At 48.3% G+C, this 13,676-nt stretch overlaps 1 long non-coding RNA gene across 2 annotated transcripts in view; it reads left to right on the top strand.

The window, feature by feature from the left end:
• LOC102261575 overlaps window positions 1-13,071 on the top strand; it is a 62,525-nt gene extending 49,454 nt beyond the window's left edge. For both annotated transcript variants that reach the window (XR_001362072.1, XR_313566.2), the window contains 2 exons: window positions 10,710-10,929; window positions 11,377-13,071. This is a non-coding gene — a long non-coding RNA (uncharacterized LOC102261575). The remainder of the gene's footprint in view (window positions 1-10,709; window positions 10,930-11,376) is intronic.
• Window positions 13,072-13,676: the final 605 nt, after the last annotated feature.

The raw sequence follows: 13,676 nt of genomic DNA, 5'->3' as shown, positions 1-13,676 counted from the left end.
ATATGTAATTATATATGTGTTTTCCGATGGTCTTAGGCGACTCCTGTGAAAGGGTCGTTCGACCCCCAAAGGGGTCGCTACCCACAGGTTGGCGACCCACAGGTTGGGAACCGCTGCTTTAACAGACATGACAAAACATCACCTGTGGCCCCCTGCTGACAGTTGATGGCTGCCTTTTGGATGTTGTGGCCTTTTTAAGTTCTTTTTGTAAAACTGCCCTAGCTGTCCAAATCTGAACTCATCAGTTCTTACCTCCTCAGCTCCAACCTGTTTCTTCACCTTTGACAATGTCCCCTCTACCTCGCAGCCACCACTTGCAAAAATTAGAATCGCCTCTGACTCATCCCTAAGCCCCCTTACTGATTCTTCTCCAAGCACCTTAGATATTTGCTTCTTGGTATCATCAGATCTCTTTCTCTCCCATTGTAGCCTATTCTGCACCCCCACAAAAAGGTGAAGTCTGTAAGAGTCTCCTTTAATTATGTTAATCTGCTGTTCACAAGCTCCAGCTGCTCCCCCCTGCGTATTGGATACAGCCCAGCCTTCTCTGTGTGGGACTCAGACCTCTGTGAAATCTGGCCTCTCTCCTCCCTATTAAATTCTCTTCGCCTCTGCCTCCCTCACACAAGTCCTCGTCCTGGCCAGGAGTGCAGGCAGCATGCACCGCCGGCCTTTCCCAGCATGCATAGCCTCCCCTCTCCCCCAGATGCCAGCCCACTTCTCATCCACCTGCTTGACCCTTCCCCACCTCCAAGCTTAGACACAACCCATGTTCCCACAAAGGCCGCTGTCTCCTCCAGAGGATGCCTGCTGCCCTCCTGGGCCGGAGTGGCACTCACTGCTGGAATCTCTTTTCTGGTCCTCATTTGCCGTGTCGCCAGCTACTATTCTGAGTGTCATCTCCTCGATTAAATCATAAGCCCTTAGAGCAGAGCAGCCAGGTCTTGCATTTCCTTTGATCGGCCCCAGTGCTTGGCCCGGGGAAGCGTGACACAGGCCTCCACAGATTCTTCTGGAGCGATGGAAGTGCACTGCCGAGGCCAGGGACAGAGCGGCTCTCTATTCAGCTGTGATGTGGTCCCCAGCCTGAAGTGGAGTGTGAGCTTTCTCTGGACTCCTTGGCCAATCTGCCCATAACCGAGGGTCACATGCAGAGCCACGGGTTCTGCACAGCACACAGCTCTCCCCTCCTCACCCTCCATCCTCGGGGCGTGCTCGGGGGCTGGCAGTAACACTCCTCCCGGCTGGCTTAGGATTTCACTCATGTTGCCAAGGACCTGGTCCTGGCTTTGCCTCCATCTGATTCCACCTCCCTCCTGGAAGACGTTCTTCTTTCTGCTTGATTTTGGCTGCCAGTCTCACTGCTCGGCGGCTTCCAGGTTTGTGTGCTTAAGGTGTGGCCACAGGAGAGTCTGCCAGGCTTCTCACCCTGCGTGTGACTTCTTCCTTAGAGGAGCAACCTAAGAGATGTGGACGTTCTGTTGCCAACTGCCGTTTTGCCTTTGGGACCAAACCCAGAGAGAAACTCCAACTGTGGTAGCTGAAATGTGGGTGATGTTCGGGGGAAAATCCCCTTAGTGAAAATGCAGGGGGTCCGCTGAAAACACTGCACCGTTCTGGCTGACGGAGCCAGATACGGTCAGGCCCATTTCAATCCAAGAACAGTTTATTCTCTATGAGCAGACAAGCAGCAAATCTGGGTCCAGGTGTCTGCTTACTACAAACACAGTGGAATTCTCCAAGTCCTAGCAGGCTTCGGACCAGCCCAGGAGAAAATTGCTGTGTAAATACTTGTGGGGCAGTGGGATAAGGAGGGCGTTATATGTCCAATTATTGTACCAAAGCCAAATGCAAAGCAAGGAAGAAAGTTATATGAATGTGGCTTGAGGTAAACAGGCCCTGGCCACACCTTGGAAGTCTTTGTGCTATATTGACGTTGACCGTGAAGGTTGTTTGCTGCAACAGGATTTGATCTGGAGCCTTCAAAGGTTTTCCATCGTGTCAGGGAAGGTTTAAGGAATCCCCCCGCTGTGGCGTGTTCTCATGTACGAGAGGCATAGCCTTGTCAGTTTGACTTTTCTTTCTGATATAACTCGGGCGTTCTTATGCAGGGGCTTGTGAAAGATGTCAGCAGCAAATCCATTTTGGTAAAGTTTGGGGGCCACTGATATTGATGGGCCTGAGTCCAGCTGTTGATTTGCAGGGCTCAGACCAGGTGAGGTAGGTGTGATTTGGGGGCAATTTTGCAGATAAAGTAACTGAGCCATGAAGAGGGCTGGTAACTTCAGTGGGATGATACAAGTGGCCAGTGGTGGTGACGGGATGCACACCCAGGCAATCTGTCTAGAGCAGTGATTTTTAACCTGTGTGCCGCAAGAATTTTTAAAACATGCAGCTGGTGGGAGGAAGGTTAATTTAGTTATGGGCACTGACCTCTCTTCCCTTAGGTTGTCAAATAAAAACAAAAACAAAACAAAACATGATGATAGCCAACACAACAACAATAGCTGTCCAGACTAAATGGCACAAAATTACCTATTTTTTGTCAGATTGGCAAAAAATATGATATATTTTTGTAGTGCTGCAGAATTTTAGTAATCAGTTTATGTGTACCCACATTCTTAATCTGTATATTCCACTACCTCTCATAACAGACATGTGGAATGGAAAATATGTACTAAATGGTATGTAGAATATGATCCCATGTTTGTTTAAAATGTCAAAGATTCCCAGACTATCCATGACATTACTTTTATAATTAGAAAAAAATTGGTTTAAAAAAAATCTATCTTTTATCTTTAGCCAAACTCTGATTTTCTGTAGGCTTTACCCCTTTTTATTTTTATTTTTTTGCTTCACCCGTTTTTACACTCATTCATTGACCAGATTTACATTGAGTTCTTCTGATAGGCCGGGCATGGTGACAGCGGCTCTGGATCAGGAGGGAAAACTGGGCATGCCCAGCTGGGCCAGAACTTCCGCCTCAGGGGAATGATAAACAAGTAAACAGGCACCGAGGGCTGCCATTTATTGATACAAACTGTGTGCTGGGCATTCTTCGAACTGATGTTGATGTTTCCTATATTTACTCTTTTAGTCCTTTTCATAGCTCCTTTATAACCCCGGGCAGCATGTGGCATGAATCCCCAAGGTCACCAGTCAGTAGGCAGCGGGGCTAGAATTCATCTCTGGCAGGGACTCCCCAGCCTGAGCTTCTAAATTCTCTAGCCTCTCCTACTAGCAGCTCATTACAGTCCAGCCACACTGGCCTTGACATTCTCTCTGCTCAGAGCCCTCATGCTCCCTCTGGACCTGAGCATGCGGCCTGCTTATCGTGCAGCTCAGGAGGCCGCCACTGAGCTCCTCATCCAGTGTGACTTCCCTCTCGTCCCACAGTCATTCTCCATCACATTCTATCACATCTCCTTGTTTTATTTTCTTTGTGGCATTTAATCACTATCTGGCATTATCTGACAGTTGTTTCACCCACTGGGTGGTAAGCTCCATGGAAAACACAATTCTTGTCCTCTTGTTCACCATGGTATCCCCAGTGCCCAGCATGGTCCTTGAACAGAGTAGGTGCTACTGGAAATGGGGAGGAGGATGAATAAATGAAGGATGCTGGACACAGCCCAGAGCAGTGGTCTCCAAAGTGAGACATGCATGTTGGAGGCCATGAAAGGTGAGATGGTCCACTGGGAGGCAGGAAGAAGATAAAATAGACAAAGAGATACATAGGTCGATAAACACATATGTATGTCACCCTTTCTTTTTATTTTTGTGAATGACAGAGTATGAATATAATTTATAAAGAAACACGTGTAGCCCTAGCCAGTTTGGCTCAGTGGATAGAGTGTCGGCCTGCGGACTGAAGGGTCCCAGGTTCGATTCCGGTCAAGGGCATGTACCTTGGTTGCGGGCACATCCCCAGTAGGGGGTATGCAGGAGGCAGCTGATCGATGTTTTTCTCTCTCATCGATGTTTCTAACTCACTATCTCTCTCCTTTCCTCTTTGTAAAAAATCAATAAAATATATTTTAAAAAAAGAAACACGTGTATACACATGTGGGTAGACACAGATTTTCACTGCTAGGGGCCATGACCAAAAAACCTTGGGGATCACAGGCCTAGCAGAAGAGACAGAAGAGGAAACAGGCCATTCGAATGTGGCATTGCTGGTACCTCCAACAGGGGGAGTGCAGAATGCTATCGAAGTGAATAGAGGGCTGCCCAACCTGCCTTGGAGGGTTGAATGACTGTGAAAACTAATATTTTAAATTGTTTTGTTAATATTAGGAATTATTGTTTTTAAAACCTATCCAAAATACACAAGATTTTATTTTTAGACTGTTAGAGCCATGTGAATGACTATGTAGCCTTTATGGTCATTTTCTTAATAAATGGTGAAAGATTGAGCACTTAAGATTTCATCATTGACCGGTTAGAGAGGTTAGTGTTCAAAACGTTCAAATATGGCTATTAATGACTTGTGGTTCAGTATCCAAGCTTTCCTTGCTTTCTGAACTGCATTTTAATCTGAAAATTAGAAAATAAACAGGTCTTTAAATCCTGGTCTTCTAGCGAGAGGCAGCAGAGTGTAGTAGTGAAAAAACTTAGGCATTGGGATCTGATGAATCTGGGCTTGAATATCACTCCTCACTCTTGTTCTGCATAACTTTGAGCAAGTCCCTTTTCTTGGGTCCCCCATCTACAATGGGCATAGGAATGCCTGCCTCCAAGGTATCAAGTTGTAAAGATAAAACGGGCATTGCATCTCACTCTTGTTCTGCATAACTTTGAGCAAGTCCCTTTATTGGGTCCCCCATCTACAATGGGCATAGGAATGCCTGTATCAAGTTGTAAAGATAAAACGGGCATTGCACCTGAAGGGCCCAGCACAGTGCTTGGTACATGATGGGTCTTTCTGCCTATAGGTTCCTTCTCTATTTAAAGAGAAAATTCCATGTCATTTAGAAAAAAACCCTAAATGTACATTCTTCTGAACACCATGAACATACTTTTTGTTTTTATACTTGATTAAACCGAGTCATGCTTGAATATATTCTTCTTGAAATGATTTACCTTGATTCCATGTAAACCACAGCCATCCTTCCCGGGCCTGCCTTGAACCTTGATACTTTGTCGGCGACACCATCGGACGAGCCCTCTTTCCCTCCCAGGCTCGAATGATGCTGCAGCTGGATTTCTGTGCTACAAATAACTCTTGTCTTCTGAGCACGGAGGGTTACAGTTGGGTTGTAGCGGAGTAAACAGAAAGAAGCAGGACCTTGGCCAGGGAACCACCTGTGTCCAGGGAGCCAGGCCTCTTGTGGAGTGGGGGAGGGGTGGGGGCCTGTTTGGAGGAGAGGAATTGGATCAGGAAGGGGAGGACTGCGCTGGGCAGAACTCGGCAGATTCCTTGGCGTGCGCTGCAGGAGGATTCCCTGAAGGACTGCACAGAGAAGAAATGTGCTGTGTGCTTGGCAGGCCAGAAACCACAGAGAACCTGGCAATGCTTTCTGAGGATTTGGGAGCAGAAAAGCAGGCTCCCTTGGTGGTTATTTATAGAGCCGGCAGCAGTAATGATCAGTTAGAAAAAATAAATTATAACTCCGTTGAACCTGAAATAACTTTTCTTTTGCAACCTCAGGCATTCCACATGGACGCTGGCACACCACTCCCTCCCGGTGGTGTTCCTGGAGGCCATGGTCCACGCCAGGCTCACGCACGCCCTCCCCAAAGCTTTAAGGGTCAGCAAGGCAGCAGAGCAGGAGGTTCTGGCTAGAGACAGAGAAGTCCGGCTCGATGACTCCTCTGCACCCTCCAAATGGCCAAATTATTCCTCCTTTCTTTCCTGAGCATGTCTGTAACATGCTGCAAAAGCTGAGCCTCATCGGAGTTCCATGCTGAGCCCCTAGCTTCTGCACACCTTGCTCATCAGTGTGTGCACAATGGCTTGCTTTCAGCATGTGCGTTTTAGCTGCAGCAAGAGCTTCTTACTGTAGTGCCTTCTGAGAAGATGCTTGCTGACTTTGGGATCACAGACCCCAGTCTTCCATCCCCCCTCAGCCAGCAAGTGAGACCACGGTGGTGTTCACACTGACAGCTTGGCAGTAGGGTCACCTGAAGCTGCCGACCCACCACTTGGCATCATGACAATTGGCCATCCTTCCTGTTTCCCCCCTTCCACCCATCTGCTCCTCTTTTCTGTTCCTTCCTTCATTCATGCATTTGCTTTTCAATCAAAAAATATTTATTGAGTATCTATAATGTGCCAGGCACAGGGGATACAGAAATAAATCTAGAGGCTGCAAACCGGTGGCACTTGAGCAGGTCTGGCCTGCAGGTGCATTTTATTGGCTCACAACATGGTGTCTTAAATTTGCATTCACTGCTGACACATAACAATGGGGTGATTTCATGTGCAAATGCTGATATCGCTGATATCAGGCTTCTCCCCCAACATGTGAAGTTCTGGCCCACGTTCCTACATGGTATTATTTTCCCCTTCGGGTAAGGCCAGTCCCTCTGATTCCTCGCAGACCCTAGGACTCCGAGTTGTCTGGCTGACACCAAAATAGCTACCATCTAAGTCCCACAGATGAGCTGCTTCTCCCATTTATGTGAGCCATGTGGTCCCATGTGCACTTGACTCTGTGGCCCCTGATGGAGACTCTGATCTGAGGGTGTTTATGGTCCAGTGGGGGAGACAGGGCCATGGATAATTTCAGAATGTGAAAAGTGCTGTGAGAACAGTGTACTCTGGGAGCCCGGGAGCAAAGGAGTGATATTAACAAAAAGAGTCACAGCACAGTATTACCAAAGGGAAAGGGGGGGGTGGGGAGGTAGAAGAAGGTATAGGGGATAAATGGTGATGGAAGGAGATTTGACTTGGGGTGGTAAACACATAATATAATATATAGGTGATGTATTATAGAACTGTATACTTGAAACCTATATAATTTTATTAAACTATGTCACCCCAATAAATTCAATAAAATAAAATAAATATGTATATTAAAAAAGAGCCAGGGGCTTCATGAAGAAGGCGAGTTTGGAGGCAGGTCTGGAAATGCAATGAGGATACGACAAGATGGAACCGTGAAGTGCAGCACAAAGGGATCGGTCTGTACAGAAGCTCGAGGGGGGAACAGCAGAGAGGTCCATGGGGCAGGGGGAGGCGAACTTGAGCGGAGGTGGGAGTGAGGCTCTTCTCTCTCCAGTGGGATAGTCCACAGCCAGCCCTGTCCAACCCGAAACCAGAGACCATGGGCCCTTCACACCCGTTTCTGGCCAGCGGATACCCTTCCTCCGGCACTTGCCCCAGACAGCTGGGTGTTCCTATGAGCAGGTCCCCACCTGCCTGCCAAGATTTGCCTGGAGTAACAGTCCTGCTCCTCCTCCCCAACCCAGCCTGGAGCCCGGGTGTGGGGGCAGAGGGAGAGGGAGAGGACAAGGCAGGAATGTCTTCATCCTCGGAGGGCACTGGGGGCCCTGGCACAGGCCCAGTGAGCAGACAGGCTGATTAAGGCTCCATGGTCCCCCTACCTCTCTGGCACCTTTCTCTCCTCATCCTTTGAAAGCCAGAGTTCCTCAACACGTGAGTTTCCCTGGTCCTCTCCCTCGGCACCCTCACACATTCATCATCATTCATAGGCTGCTGTCAACGCAGAGCTGAGGGTGGCCTGTGGAGACTTGCGGCTTTTGAGCAGTTCACCTTGGAGAGCTCACAGGTGCCTCAAACCCTACCAGCTTCCATTCCTTCCATGCCCCATGTCCTGGCCTTGCCCCGGTTACAGACACCCTTCAGTGCCCTCTGCCTCACTCACTTCCCTCGCCTGGAGCTCCCTTTCTCGCCCTTTCTACATGTTGAAATTCTTTCGTTCTTCAAGCCCCTTGATGCATGACACCTCCCTGAACTTTCCTGATTCAAGCAACCACCAGCAGCAATCACATCATAACATTGCCAGAAATCAAAGAACTTGCCCATGACCTCGATGCCCCAATCAATACAGCATTTCGAAGCCCGAGGAGAACTCAGCCACTGAAGATGACCTAGTAAAGGTGCCTTTACTCCCCGCCTGTGTGTTTCTTTTCTGCAGTGAACAGAGCAGTTCATGGTGGTGGTGATGAGTCCTGTGCCTCCAAGCAGATCCCATGCTGGTCGAGGGCAGGAACCCATGGCTGTGCTTGTCCTTCCGGGCACGCGGCACACGGCTGCACGAAGGCTGGGCCCAGCTGCATGTGGTTAGTTGCCCGAGCGAATCAAACTCTTGGTCAAAGGGATGAGAAGTCACGCTGCGTGCAGATTTGTCGTGAAGGCTATCACTTCAGTGTGGGAGTGACTGGCCAGGAGAGGTGACACCTGCAGCGTGAGGGCACCTTATGGCCAAGAGCCTCTTTTCCTGGAGCATAAAATGTGATTAATGGGGAACTGGTTAATGCAGCCACTGGTTAACTTAGGGTAAAGGAGACCTGAGGCGGAAGGGAGGAAGGAGTGTAGACCTCCCACAATCCCAAGGCCCTGAGCCTGGTGAGAGAAGCCAGGGTCTGCTGATGAGGGGAGCCTTGGCGTCTCTGAAGTTCTCATCTCTGGGACTCTGGGCTATCCAGAGGATTTTGGCCAAAAGTCAAGGGATCTCAGCTTGTTTCCTACCACTTGCTTGGTCCCATGTTCCTCTGCGGCTTCCCACAGTGGTCTTCTCCTGGGCTCCCTCCTGGCCGCATCACCACTGGCTGTGGCCTCTGGCTGCAACACTGCTGGCAGCGCCACTGGGGCTCTGGGTGGCCAGTGCCAGCTCCAGGGCTGCTACTGTTGGGCTGGGGCTTCTGCGAAGCAGCCTGGGGTTGGGGTCTGGGGATACTGGGTAGAACTAAGAGAGGCAGCCGGGCAGGGCTGGGTGGAGATGCACATCCTGAGATATGTCACCGACTTGGATCCCTTCAGAGACTACATGGTCTTCTTATTAATCATTTACCAGCAAGTTACAGTCTTTTACTGTTTACCAAGACTTTCATATATTCTAACTTCCTTGAACCTCACAAGTACACTATACCTTGGGTGTATTCACCATCCCTATTTTACAGATGAGGAAACTGAGATTCGGGGCAATTTAAATGACTTGTTTAGGGTTTGAACCCAAATCTCTTGACTCTAAAACATCATATCATTCTACTACACCTGTTGCCTCCCAAGTCCTATTTCCAGGTAGAGCTGACTCATCAGCATCCTTTCTGTGTGAAAGGGCACCAGAGCTGGGAAGTGACTCAGCACCAGCCTCAGGCCTGGGACTTCCTGTCTTCTTTCTCCTGCCAGAGAGCCAGGCTGAGGTCCATCTATCCTTCACATCTGGGGAAGCACAAGGAGTCCAGCATCTACGGTCAAAAGGGAAAGACATTGGGAGGAAAATCTCAAACCCAACTTTGGGAACCACACTGGAAGACACTGCTCCTAGTGTCTTAGGCTATTTAATTCTTTGGTACATTCATTTGTTCATTCAACAGACATGTATGGAGAAGCTGCTAAGCGCACCAGGCAGTGTTCTAGGCACTGGGATTACAGTGGTGAACAAGACAGGCAAAGTCCCCGCTCTCTTGGAGCTCTTGTCCTAGTGTCAGGGGGCAGTGAGCCAGGCAATGGTGAACAAAATGTTCCACGGTGCCGGGGGCTACACAGACACTAGGGGAGGGTGATGCGATAGAGTAATTGGCAGGAGGTGGGAGCGAGGTCTGCTTGGATTAGTTGCTTTTTTTTTTTTTGCTTTTTTCTTTTAAGGCCTTAGAATGAATGAATTTGTCAATAGTACTCCTTGTGTGGCAGCCTTTTCTGTGCCCCTGCTTTGGGTGAGGTTAAAGTGCTAAGTGAAAGTGAGTCATTTGTATGCTGGTGGTTCCTTAATAGAAGACAGGTATACTGTTACCCTCTCTGGGTGTGGACCAGTGATTCCCAAGTGTAGTCCCCGGACCAGAGGTAGAAGCAGCAGCACCTGGGAACTTGTTAGAAATACAAATTCTCAGCCTCTACCCCAGACCTACTGAATCAAAAAATCTCTTTGAATAAGGCCTCCGGTTGATTCTGCTGCACACTAAAGTTGGAGAAAATGTGGTGTAGAGTATGTGCTTTAAGATTTGGGGTTACCAGTGGCAGATTCTTACATTTCAGCCATTCTTGTGGTCACAGGAAATGGTCGAGTTTGTAAGATGTTTATCCAGCTTGGCTTGGCGAACAGTCAGTCCTGTGTCCATAAAGCAGGAGGCAAGCTCCTGGCTCATGCTGGGATTGGGCCCAAGCTCTACTGGTTGGCATCACGTCTTGTCTATTCTTCCAGGCGAGCACCTGCTTAGAGGAGGTGTTAGCAGGGGGACACTCATCCTGGAGGGAGCCTAGACGTAGGGTGCAACGATGTGCTTTGTGGAGGCTGATCTAAGTGGAGCAGGTTGTTGATTGTGGCTAGGGTTCACACATTTTTCAAGCATGAAACTGTCCTGGTTTATAAGTCTTTGGTAGATAGATCTACTTGCATCTGTGTTTTGAAGATCAGTGGTGACAAAAGGTCTTCAGTCCCAAGTAGAAAATTATCTCATGACTCTGTTATACACTGAATTCTAATCCAATTTGGTCTCCTTGTCCACTCATAAAATTAGACTGAGGTGACCAGATGGTCCAGATCACCCAGGACTGTCCCATTTCCCCGCCCTGTCCCTCTCAGTCTGGTGTCTCGGATTTGGCCCTGCGTTGCCTACTCCTGCTGGATCTTGTCCAGTTGAGAGACAAAACATCCTGACATCTTCCTGAAGAATGGGAAGAAAGATTTTGGAAAGCACAGATTGCAATACTGAGGAAACTGACACCTGAAGGGTTGCACCCACACCGGCAGGAGCCCCAAGAATGGCTGGAACTGGGGACTTGCAGGCCCAAGAACCATGGCGGTAAGTCTGTTTCTCTGGTAGGGCTTAGAGTTGGGCTAGGAGTAGGTAGGAATTGGGAGGTGGGGCTGGGATGACCCCTACTGGGCCAGAAGACAAAGAATGGGAGGCAGATGGTAAAGCAGGAGGTGACAGGGCATGGCGAGGAATCTGAGCTCTTCAGCCCATGCTGGCCTTGCCTCTCTGCTCACACCTTCTGCCCCTTTCTGAATCCTTCCTCTCTGACCGTGCCGCTCCATCCCTGGGCCCTTCCTCCCTTCCTCCTGCTATTCTATTGGCCCTGCTACTCTTGTTAACCTCTTGGACTGCCTCCCTCCCCAGGCTCCTGCTGTGTCCTGCCCACTGCCCACTGCCCACTCCAGCTTCTGTCTCATTTCTGTTCATTGTTGACATGATGAAAGCGGGAGAATGGTTGAGTCCCATTGTGATAAGCACTCTCCCTGTTTGCAGATGCCAGCAATGACCAGGAGCCACCCACAGCAGTTCCTGAGCTGTCTGTCCAGGACCCACTGAATGGAGCACACACAGGGGTCTTTCTCACTTTGCAGTTGCAAATGCTGGAACAAAGACCAGAAAAGCCAATGACGCAGCACGAGTCCAAACGTTTTTTAGAGTTACCCTGGGAAAATGGTCTAATGAGTTGCGGCCAGTTTTGCCAATGGATATTGTGAGAAGAGAATTCCCTCCTGCATTGGATTCTATCCTGGATGCCATTCCCCACGGAATGTGAAGATCTCATGTCCGCCTTTCAGCAGGCGATTCCTGCTTCAGCTCTGGGAGTTCTGTTAACCTTCTCTACGAAGAAATGTTAATGTCCTCTGAATTCGTGTTCTGGATTAAATAGTCTTACTGGAAACTGGGTCTCTTTAGGTTAGAAGCACCTCTAGACATTCCTGTGTCTCAGAAGTTGCCAAGTTCATGTCACACCTGTTTCGTCTGTGAACAGGGTCCACTCTGACAGCTGCTACCGGGCCTGGTCAGTGTCTCCTGCCATTGGCTCCCTGTGCCTCTCCCCTCCCTGCCTTGTCCCAGGTGAGCCTCACACAGTGGCGACTCTGCCTCTCTTGGTGGGGACCCCATATTTGGCAGGCGTGCTTTGGCTGGATGTGTGAGAGAAAGTGCAGTCTTTGTCAATTTGGAGGCGACTGCAGCCCGGCTCCCTCCCTCCCTGGGAAAAATCAGCGTTAGAGAGGCCAGGCTTCTTTCCATGTGCCAGCTGGTTTCACCCTCACACTCTTACTCTCACCTTTTAGAGTCTCTTCTAACCCAGGGGGGTTGTTCTTTTCTTTCTGCAATCAAAAGTAACTTTGGTTGTTACTTTTATTATTGTAAAGTGGCACATGCTTATGACTTAAGCATCAGAAAGACAAATGGAAGAAGAGACAGCCATCCCCTAATCCTACTTGCCCCAAAGACAGCCACGGCGACTGTTGAAGAGCCTCCCAGATCCCTTTCTAGGCTCTAGTGTCACCTGTGCATACACGTGTAACTAATGTCACAGCACCGCACGTATTCTCTGATAACACCCCATGTCATTTAATGTCTATCACAACAGCTTTTCTATACAAGCTTTTTAAAAATGATCAAGTGATACCTTTAATTACAGAAGAGAAAACTGAGGCCAAGTGTAATGTAAAAAAAAGTGAGGGTGCTAAATCATTTTGTGTGAAGAAATAAAGCCACATGGATATAGCTCAAGAATGCACATCCCCATTTATTTATTTATTTCTTACTTTTGCCATGAGTTACGTGAGTCTGCAGCCACTGTAATGTAAGAGTACTATCCCCAATTACAGAGATGTACCATCTTTGCTTACCTAATCACACATGGCTGGACGTTGAGGTTGTTTCCAGCTTTCCTCTGTGTTAAGCAGCATGAATGACCATGGTTCTAGCTTAATCTTCACATGGATTATTTTCTTAAGGCAATTCCCCAGAAAGAGATCAAAGGACAATTAATGAAGGTTACAAAGACCTCAAAGTATGGAGCCAGCATTAACTACTTTGTGCCTAAATGTGTTAGACACTGGGCCACTGGGAAGGCACACATGCCCTTTCTTAGAGGACTTCACATATCCACGCTTGGGTTACTCCGCCTCCATTACCTTGCCCAGAACAGAGCATAGCTATGAATGATGGTGGAGTTTAGCAGATGGTGAGTGAGGGAGAGGTGGTGTCTGAGTTTGGAATTGGAGTATATCTTGCAATTCCTCATTTGATACTGAGAAATAGTTATTCATTCATTCATAACCCATTTATGGAGCAGCAACTGTTTCAAGGTGCCAAGTTGGAGGCTGAGAAGACAAAGATGAATTAAATAGGGACTCCATCCTCAGGAAAATCACAGCCTAGAGAAGGTCAATGCCTAATAACCCACATGTACTCCCTAGTGGAGTAAGTTCAGTTAGACATCTTAGGGCAGAAAATGTGTACCAGTCTGAAAATCCCAAAGGAAAAACATGAAAGTCACACACAATCCACTGGCCCATTCATCTCAGCTGTCATTTTCGAGCGTCTGTTAGGCAGTGAGACTTACTTGCTTGTGGTCATCCTCACTGGATACAACCTCCTTGAAGGCATTTTCTGTGTCCTTCATGTTCACCTTCAGAGACCTTGGCACCATCTTATGCAACTTATTTGGAAATCTGTTAAGTGAGAGATCCAAATGGGAGTGAGCAAAATTAAAGGTAAAGGGATTCATGAGTTGAAACAAAGTCTCAATGTTTTATGTATGTAGGGAAACTTGCATT

Source organism: Myotis brandtii, unplaced genomic scaffold, assembly GCF_000412655.1.
Source record: "Myotis brandtii unplaced genomic scaffold, ASM41265v1 scaffold220, whole genome shotgun sequence".
NCBI classification, from domain to species: domain Eukaryota; kingdom Metazoa; phylum Chordata; class Mammalia; order Chiroptera; family Vespertilionidae; genus Myotis; species Myotis brandtii.
This window is presented reverse-complemented; position numbering and strand designations above follow the sequence as displayed.